The 9,711-nt window shown below is 32.6% G+C and overlaps 1 long non-coding RNA gene across 1 annotated transcript in view; it reads right to left on the reverse strand.

Annotated features, from left to right (window-relative positions):
- The window catches only part of LOC144317314 (uncharacterized), a 44,526-nt gene extending 36,342 nt beyond the window's left edge, over positions 1-8,184 (reverse strand). Inside the window, exon 1 of the long non-coding RNA XR_013383282.1 lies at positions 8,067-8,184. This is a non-coding gene — a long non-coding RNA (uncharacterized LOC144317314). The remainder of the gene's footprint in view (positions 1-8,066) is intronic.
- Between the last annotated feature and the right edge of the window lie 1,527 nt (positions 8,185-9,711).

Raw genomic sequence — 9,711 nt, forward strand, 5'->3', positions numbered from 1 at the left:
CCAGTGAATTATACCAAACATTTAAGAAAGAAATATTTTCAATTCTATACGTTCTTTTCCAGAAAGCTGGAAGTGGAGGAACACTCATTTTCTGAGGCCAGTATTACTCTAATACCAAAACTAGACACATAAGAAAAGAAAAAATAGACAACTGTCCCTCAAGAGCATAAACATATATCATGAACCATTCCAGAATTATTAAAGATTCTTCAAAAAATCAGTTTTAATAAATGCATAATAATTCATGATATTAGATATACCTAATCCTTTTTCCTAGCATTGGAGGCTGTCCTAAAGAAGTCACTCATTTTTTCCTCTTTTCCACTCAGATGTCTATGCATTATTTCGTTGTGTAGTAAGGCAGAGCCTGATTTGGTTCTCTCTCCAGGAAATTTATAACTGAAAGACTAAGAAAAATAGATTACTTACCTTAGGTGCTAGGTCCCCCAGGGGCCTACTTTAGAGCTCTACATACTGATCAGCAAAGGTACAGAGAGAACTTGGAGAAGGTGTTAAGTTTTTAATATCCATATTTATTAATATTATCTTAAAGGCATACATGGGTTTCTGGAACAGGGTAGTTTCATTATTATTTACTTTATGACAATTAACCTCATGATTCCTCTGTGCCTCAATTTCTTAAGGCAGTGAGGTGAAAGCTAGACATTACCCAACACAAACATAAGGTATATATCACAGGCAAGAAAGCCAAAATAATGATTCCAAGGGCTAAAATACACATTGTCCCCTTTCCCTCCAGATAGGAAAAAAAAGCCTTGCTTCTTGGAAAGGATCCTAAGTTCCTATTCAAATGTTCTGGAATGCAAATAAATTCATTCAGAGGTAAAATAAAACCAATGTCTTCAACTTAAGGATATTTCCACATTCCAGATCTCACTTTGTATCCTGAAATCCAAATACATACCTATGAAATTAGGTAAACCTCTCAGAAGTTCTCAGTTTTAAATTACCTCTACTCTTTTAAGCCAGGTCCCAGATTTCAATAAAATTTGCTCAGAAAAATCCCTAACTGCAAACAACAACAACAACAACAAAAACTATTTTCTCTACAGCTCCACAAAAACCAAGCATAGACAAGAGATCATGGAGCATCAAATTCCAATATAAAGAACACGGCTGTCCGGATACTGGTGGCTTTTTTTTTTTAGGTTTCTGTTTGGGCTCTCAAGGAATCAACTGTACTTCCTACTCTTATGTTCCATGAAATGGAACTGTGAATGCCTGTAAAAATCACCTTTTCCCATTTCTACAGCTAGCTACAGTAAGTTTCAGATACATGAATCAAAATGACCCAAAATGAGAAGAAATATTTAAATTGTTACTAATTTTTCATTAACTTGAAAATATATGTAAAATATATGTTTTTAAAAGGATGGACTATATATTATAAGGTATATAGTCTTTAAAGTTTTTGGTATCTATTAATAAATTGGTTTCCAGGAAGGTTGCAAAAAACTTATAATCACATAGAATGTACATGTGCTCATTTTATCACATTATGTCTTAACACTGAATATCAACACTTAAGACTGCTTTTTTAAGTTATAAAAAGTGGAGTTTGCAGTTCTACAACTAAAAGTAGCTAGCTATTACCACACAATGATTTTTTGCATATGCTGGAATCCATTCCTTGCCTATTGTGAGCCATGAATCTGATTTTTGTACCTACAACATTATTTGTTACTGTAGTTTATAACATACTTCCCCATATAATACTGCATGCCTACTCATTACTTTTGTCTGGCTTCAAAAAACATAATAATGAGGCTTAGAATGTAATTACATTAAACATACACATTAAATTAGTAGTAATTCAGTTGTGTTCTAGAACCAGCTCTTAACAACTCAGGGAAAGCTAATTACTAAATTATTTTGGAATTTGTCAAGTGGTTTTACACTCTGGATATCTTGAAATCAGTCATGATGGGAGTTTTTACACCACAGAAATCAGCAAAAGCTACATATCATGGCTCCCTCACTCCAAACTCACAGAAAGCCAATTTACCAGTGTACCGCTGAAATAATTTATATTTAGCCATTGCATCCAATATTATGTATTTCATATCTTCTTTTTTTTAGAGATTTCAGCAAGGTATATAGCTGGATTTAGTATGGCCTTATATATTATTCATAGATAGTTTATAATTTATTAGCTATTGGGAATGGCTTTTTTCCTTCTATTAAAATTACCACATAACAAATAAAACGACCTTTTTCCATTTTTCTCCATCTGGATAATGTACTGATCTCTCTTATTGCTTCTAATAGGCTTTCTAATAATTCAAGGGATTTCCTAGATAATTTAATCATATGAAAATTATGATTATTAATTATGTTCTCTTTTCCAAAAGATACGCTTCTTTGTGATTGCTTCATTTCTTATTCAATTGCCTGGAATTTCTGGAAATGTGTAAAATAACATGAGGAGAGGGCATACTTGTCCTCCTCCTTTTGGTGTTTCATGGTTTACTATAATGTTCACTCTTAGGTTGAAATAGATCCTCTTTATTATGTTATATTTCTATTCCAAATTTTATGTTGTGGTATGTAGTGAGTTGTGGCAGATTCTTTGGTAATGGCTATTGTTTTATGGTTTTCATAGTTGTTTTGAATCAGAAGTTCTATGAAGCTGTATGCCAGTGGATAAGAGCACAGTTCTAAAGTCCTATCTCCTGGGTTCATGTTCTGGCTTTGCTATTTCTTTGTTGTTTAGCACTGAGTAAGTTATTTAAGCTATCTGTGCTTCAATTTCCTTTTCTGTCAAACTGGTAAAATGACGATAACAGTACTTATTTTTTGTTGGTTTGAGCATTCAATAAACTAATGTGTATGGAGAACTTGGAACAGTGCCTGGCATTTTAAGCATTTAATGAATATGAGAAATTATTGTAACTTAATAAGGCTAGTAATTATTATTAATTAATACCTTCAGGAAATCTTTAAAAATTATAATTTTTCTCTCCTTTAACATACTGAAATAAATGTATGTTTTAGTCTTGTCCTTGCATTCCTAGGACAAAACATACTAAGTTGTGTCCATTTCCTTTAATAACTAGTTGAAGTTAATTTGCTAGTAAGCTTTTGTTTTCTTTACAAAAATAAATTAGATTGTTTTATAGCTGGGGGAAGGTCTAAAAAAGATATTACTAGTGTTATTTTATCTTTATAAAATTTATCTGGGTAATTTATAGACATTTTTACACTCTGAAACCACTTACATGGCATATATCTTTTTCATTCCAATATTATATAATTTTTATGTCATTGAAAACTTTGTCCTTTTTCTTGATCAAACATATTAAAGTTGTATTATGTTCTAGGATTTACTCCAAGTAAAAATCTCTTTAAATTACTTATTATTTCTCCTATATTGTATTTCCCAATTTAGTAATGTCCATGTTTGTTTTTATCATCAGTTCCTTTCATCTTTCTATTGGCTTGTGTGTTTCTCTGTTTCTAATTTCTTTACCTAAATGCTCAGCTCATTTATTTTCATACCTCCTTGTTTAGTAACAAAGCATGATTTATTGCATCTTTAAAATGCATACTGAATGACCTGAATCATTTTTCATTTATAATTTAAAAATTAAATACACCAGTGATAGATAGTATAGTATGACAAGTCCTGTCATGTCTTCTACTTAGGACCTATGAATGTGAATATTCACTATTAACCTTTAAAAATCAGGATTCATCCAAAACTGGAAGCAACCAAGTTGTTCTTCAATGGGCAAATGAATAAGCATACTATTATGGCACACGGATACTACTGAATATTATTCAGTAAGAAAAGAATAAGCTGTTAATCTATGTAACAACATAGATAAATGTTATATACTATTGCTTAAATGGATATTGCCTAAAAGAAAACAGGAAGATTCAAAAATGATATACACTGTATGAAATTCTGACATAGACAAAAGTATGAGGACAGGAAACATCAGTGGTTGTCATGGGCTTGAGTTGGGCTTGAGTTGGTAGGAAGTTAACCAGGTGAATCTATGGTTATTAGGGCTACAAAACTTTCTGTATAGTACTATAGTGGGGGATACATAACATTGTGCATCTGTCAAACCTAGAACTTTACAGTACAAAGAATAACTGTGACAAAAGAATCTAACTCTATTAGCACTCACTGAGCTAGAAGTTTGACACATATATCTTTCAAACCAAATAAACATCATTCACAGTCCCTATGTTTTATTGAGTTTTGTTTGCTTCCTCTATGGAAGGGAGTGAAAGAAGGCAAAATGCAAAGTATTAGAACCCCAGACTCCATAATCAGATAAACCTGTGCTTGAAATCCAATTCTACAACATACTTCCTAGTTATTTAACCCTTGGCACATTACTTAAAATATCTAACGTTTTCTTCCATAAAAAAAATGAGAAAAACAGTATCTGCCTCAGCATTGTTACAGGATTAAATATTAATGCATATAAAACTCTTAGCCTGGACTGTAGTAATATGCTCAGAAAACTGCATGTAGTTTTCCACAAGAACTGTAGTTTTTACTTCTATTTTAATATACAATAGTTCAAATTTTTAGATATATGCATCTTTTTCTGTACATATAAACACATTATCATAACTTTATTATACATTATGCTCTTCCTAAACATAACTCTATTTTGTTTAAAATTAATAATGTCCCACTTGCTTTATTTTTGTATGATTTCCTAATAAATCTTTTCCTGTCCTTATTTTTAATCTTTTTTTTTTTTTTTTTTTTTTTTTTTTTACTGTTTTGAGATTTTCTCTAGGGATCATTCAACTTTACACCAATAGGTATCCAGAAATAGTAAATAGAGAGATGAAAGGAAAAGACTAAAGAAAGGGATGATTAAAAAAAAGTTAAAGAAATGTTATATACAAGTTTTAGACTCAAAAATCTCCAGAGCAATGAATGACCAAAGATCCACATCGAGACCTTATAACAATTTAGAACTTCAAAGATAAAGTCCTAAATGCTTTCAAGAAGGAGAAAAAAAGGTATTACAAAGAAATGGGCAACATTTTAACATAATATATCTCAGTAAGTTGCATCTCAGAAAACAATGGAGCAATAGTTTTCAAGTTCTGAGAGAAAATATATTGGAGCCTAAAATTCAATATGCAGGTATATCCATGAAATTAAATGAAAAAATAAAAACATTTCAAGTGTGCATGAACTTCACAATGTTAACCTTCAACTGTAATCTCCCATCCTCAATCTTGTTTAGGAAATTACTGGAAGTCATTAGAAGCTAAGGAACCCCCCCCCTCAAAAAAAAAAGGTAAGAAGTGGAATTCAGGAAAGAGTGAACTCAACACTGGGAGCAGCAAGGGGAAGTTCTAAATGTCCAGAAGCCAAAAGTTGCTGAGTAACTACTCAGACTGGAGCAAGAGATTAAAAGGCCCTGGTGATGTGTTTGCGGAAATCAAAAGGGGAATCCTTTAAATCACCCGTGTGACTGAAGTGTTTAAAACATAAAAAAAAAAGTAAGGTTAATAACATAATACTGTATACTGAAAATTTCCTGAGTAGATCTTAAGCTTTCTCACCACACACACACACACACACACACACACAAAGAGTTAACTATGTTAAGTATGTGAGGTGATAGATGTATTTATTATTTTGATCCTGGTAATCATTCTACAATATAAATGTGTATCAAAGAATCACACTGTACACTTTAAATACATAAAATTATATTTGTCCATTATTACGCAGTAAAATCAAAATAAATAAAATTAAAATCCTTGAGAATAATAAAGGGGCTCATTTCATCTCTGCTAGCAATAACTTCAAGAGCTAGGAAATTGAGTCACTTTAAGGGGGAAAAATGTTCTCTAGTAAATAATATTTACTATCTACATAATGTAGTTACTATTTATTGGTTACCAGCTTTAGAAATAAATCTATGAGTAAAGTGTAGTAGGTATATTTTCAATGTTATTTTTTTCTGTAATGCTATTGGACAGATAAAAGACTGGCTGGATTAGCCACTGTGTGATCTGTTTTGTTTCCCTTTTACCTAGGAGAAGTCTTCCAACTTTATTTTCCAGCCCTTCAACTGAATTGTTTTCTACTCAATTACATTTTGTCAATGCCTAAAAGAAAGAGGAGAGCTCCTGGACAAAGTAAAAGTGTAGCTAACAAGCTGGAAGGTGAAAGTGAAGAGAAAAGGTAGAGGGAAGGGTGGTAGGACACTCATATTCTTCTAAAAGGGTATGGAACTTTTGGCTGTATATATTGGAACAGAAAATAGAAGTATAAGCAAGTGATTTTAAATTGGAGAGTTAACAATTTTCATCTTTCATAGTATATGACCAATAAATACAATCTAAAGTTGATTCATTGATTCATGGACCTAAAGGCACATCATATGGAGGCAACAATCTAAGGACCTAAAAGCAGAAATAGTTTAAAAGGTGAATTCTGAACATAGTATTGCAGGGTAGGTGTGTAGATTGGAGGGCTGTCACATTTAGTATAACTTACATTGGATTCAAATTTATTTCTACAATATCCATTGTTACTTTGATATAAGAAAGAATGAAAAATTGAAAACTTTGCTTGATTCTTTCACTTAGTAATATGAATTGAAGATTAGTCCATGGACTCTTATGGCTTGATAGCTCATCTCTTTTTAAAACTAAATAATATTCCATTATCTAGGTGTTCCACAGTTTATTTATCCACTCACCTGCTGAAGGACTTCTTAGTTGCCTTCAAGTTTTAGTAATTATTAATAAACATATACTACTATAAACATCCATGTGCAGGTTTTTTCAGTACCTTTGGATAAATATTAGAGGCTGCAACTGCTGAAAAGGTTAAATACTATATGATTCCACTCACAGTACAGTGAATTTTTAGGGCCTGTGAAAAACTCATCATGCTACTATAATGATGATTACATGTCATTATACATTTGTCCAAATCCACAGAATATGCAACACCAAGACTGAACCCTAATGTGTACTTTGGGAGATTACAACGTGTCAAAATAGTTTCACCAATTGTAACAAATGTACCACTCTGCTGGAGGATGTTGATTAAGGAGGACACTGTATGTGAAAACACAGATTGCATATGGGAAATCTTTTTATCTTCCTCTAGAATAAATGATCCTAAAATTCATATGGAGCCACAAAAGGCCTGGAATAGCCAAAGCAATCTTGAAAAAAGAAGAACAAAACTGGTGATATCACAGTCCCAGATTTCAAGATTTACTACATAGCTATAGTAATCAAAACAGCAGAATAATATATAGAATTGTTGAACTGCTATACTGTACACCTGAAACTAATATAACACTGTATGTTAATTTTACTGGAAAAAATACATACATACATATACATACATACATAAGCCAGAGTCTCCCTGGCATTCCAAGAAAGTCTAAGCAATTTCTACAATCTTTCCCAAACCCAGTCTTCCCTACTGTTCTATGACTCTTAAATATAAATAACCAAGGCCCTCACCCATTTCTTCCAAAAAATATCTCATACTTTTCCTACAAATAAAAGTTTTCTCTTGTCATTCTCCCACACATAATGTTCAGAGACTTCATTTTATTTTCAACAAAGTCTACATATCCTTCCAAGTCTGTTTTAATCTCTTTCCTATAAAAACTTCTCAGTCCAGCTGAGTCCTACAGGATCTCAAAAAAGTTGCCCTAACTTTTACTAACTAATTACTAACTCAGTAGGTAATCAGACTTGATCATTTCAATGTACACTATTTATACAGCCATGTTCCCCCCTTTTTAAAAATTAATAATTTATGGGTTACATTTTTATTGCTCCTATAACAAGTTATTATAAACTTTACAGCTTAAAACAACACAAATTTGTTATTTTATATTCCTTATTACACAGGTCTCATAATGCAAAAATTAAAGTGTTACCAGGGCTGCATTCCCTTCTGGAGGGTATAGAGAAGAACCAATTTCCTTGTTCATTAAGTTGGCTAACAGAATTCATTTCCTTATGGTTGAGGGACTGAGATCCCTGCTATCTTTCACCTAGAGCCCATTCTCTGCTGTAGAAGTTACCTTGACTCGTGGACTGCTTCTAGAAGTCCTTGATTCATGGACTCTTACTCCAACCTCAAACCAGCCATGATGAGTTGATCCTCTCCCATGCTTCCAACTCTCCTTCTATATCATCTCTCTGCCAAGATAGCCACAGAAGCTATCTGCTTTTAAGTACTGATATAATTAGATTGGGCCCACCCAAATATTTCAGGATAACTCCTCATCTCAAATTCCATACACATTATGCAAAGTCTCTTTTGCAATGTAAGCTAGTACATTTATATGTTCCAGGAATCAGAATTTGAATATAGTGAGGACATGAGGGTTATTAGTTCATCACATAAAACATGCCATATTTATAGATGAGAATACACCACAGACTCAAACCATCCAGTAATTCACAGGGTCTCGTACTTTGTACGAGACAATAAACTATAAACTATAAAATATTACACATTGTATACTGACTATACTGTAGACTATACTATTCTACCTATAGACTCCTTGAGGTCCATGAAGTTGCTAATACAAAGTTAAACACATTGTAAATGTTAACATTTATATATTATTTAGTACATTATCATGAAAAATTTCCTCATAATCTGTTTAGGTTAAATATTCCCCCTGTTGTTTTTCTCATTGTCCCTGGCAAAAATAGTACTATACCTACGTTAGAGAAAATGTAAATAGCGCTGTAATTTTTAGAGCATTTGTCAACCTGATACTGTCACAATTCCTCTAACCCTTTACAGCTTGTCATTTAAAAGTCACTCCTTTTTTTCTATTTTTTCTTCTTTGGGCAATATTTACAGCATCTTCTTCAGATTTTTTCTCTAATAAATTATTTTCCTTGCCATCATCCTTTGGAACTTACCCTTTATAAGAGATCTCAAGTCTTTGTAGAAAGCTTCTATGAATAGCAAGGAGTTAACAATGGAGTACCATTTGCTGTATCAGTTTCATCAGAAACACAAGGATAATGTTCCCAGCTGTGGCATCTGCTCCTTGGCAATTTCATCAGACAGTGCCAGCCATTATTGTAGAGTTCTGGGCTTGTCATAAGGATTAAGCTGCTGTGCAGCTGTTTCTGCTATCTCAGTGCTGTATAGTACAAGTTAGCTTTCAATTTTTCCTCTGAGTAATTCCTGTTTTCTCTCTATTCATATTTTGTTAAAATACCTAGGAGATTCGTGTCTAGATAAAGTACATCCCAACACATGCCTTCAGAAACAGTGTGCATGTACCTTATTCACATTCAATAGAATTTCTTTTTTTTTATAAAGGAAATTTCTTTTTTTTAAAGATTTTATTTATTTATTCATGAGAGACACAGAGAGAAAGAGAGGCAGAGACACTGGCAGAGGGAGAAGTAGGCTCCATGCAGGAAGCTGACGTGGGATTCGATCCTGAGTCCCCAGGATCAGGCCCTGGGCTGAAGGCAGTGCCAAACCGCTGAGCCACCCAGGCTGCCCTCAATAGAATTTCAATGTGATTTCAACATAATTTCTTTTGTAGGTAAAAGTAAAAATGTAAAATTTTTAGTGTTTTTTCTAAATATTTTATGTGCAAGTATAGCTTTTTATTAATAGAAAGTAAATGAAATCTAAAATCACTGCATTCCTCTGTTAAATACCTTTTTAAATACAGAAGTTACCTTCTTTAA

This window comes from Canis aureus, chromosome 7, assembly GCF_053574225.1.
Source record: "Canis aureus isolate CA01 chromosome 7, VMU_Caureus_v.1.0, whole genome shotgun sequence".
Taxonomy (NCBI): Eukaryota; Metazoa; Chordata; class Mammalia; order Carnivora; family Canidae; genus Canis; species Canis aureus.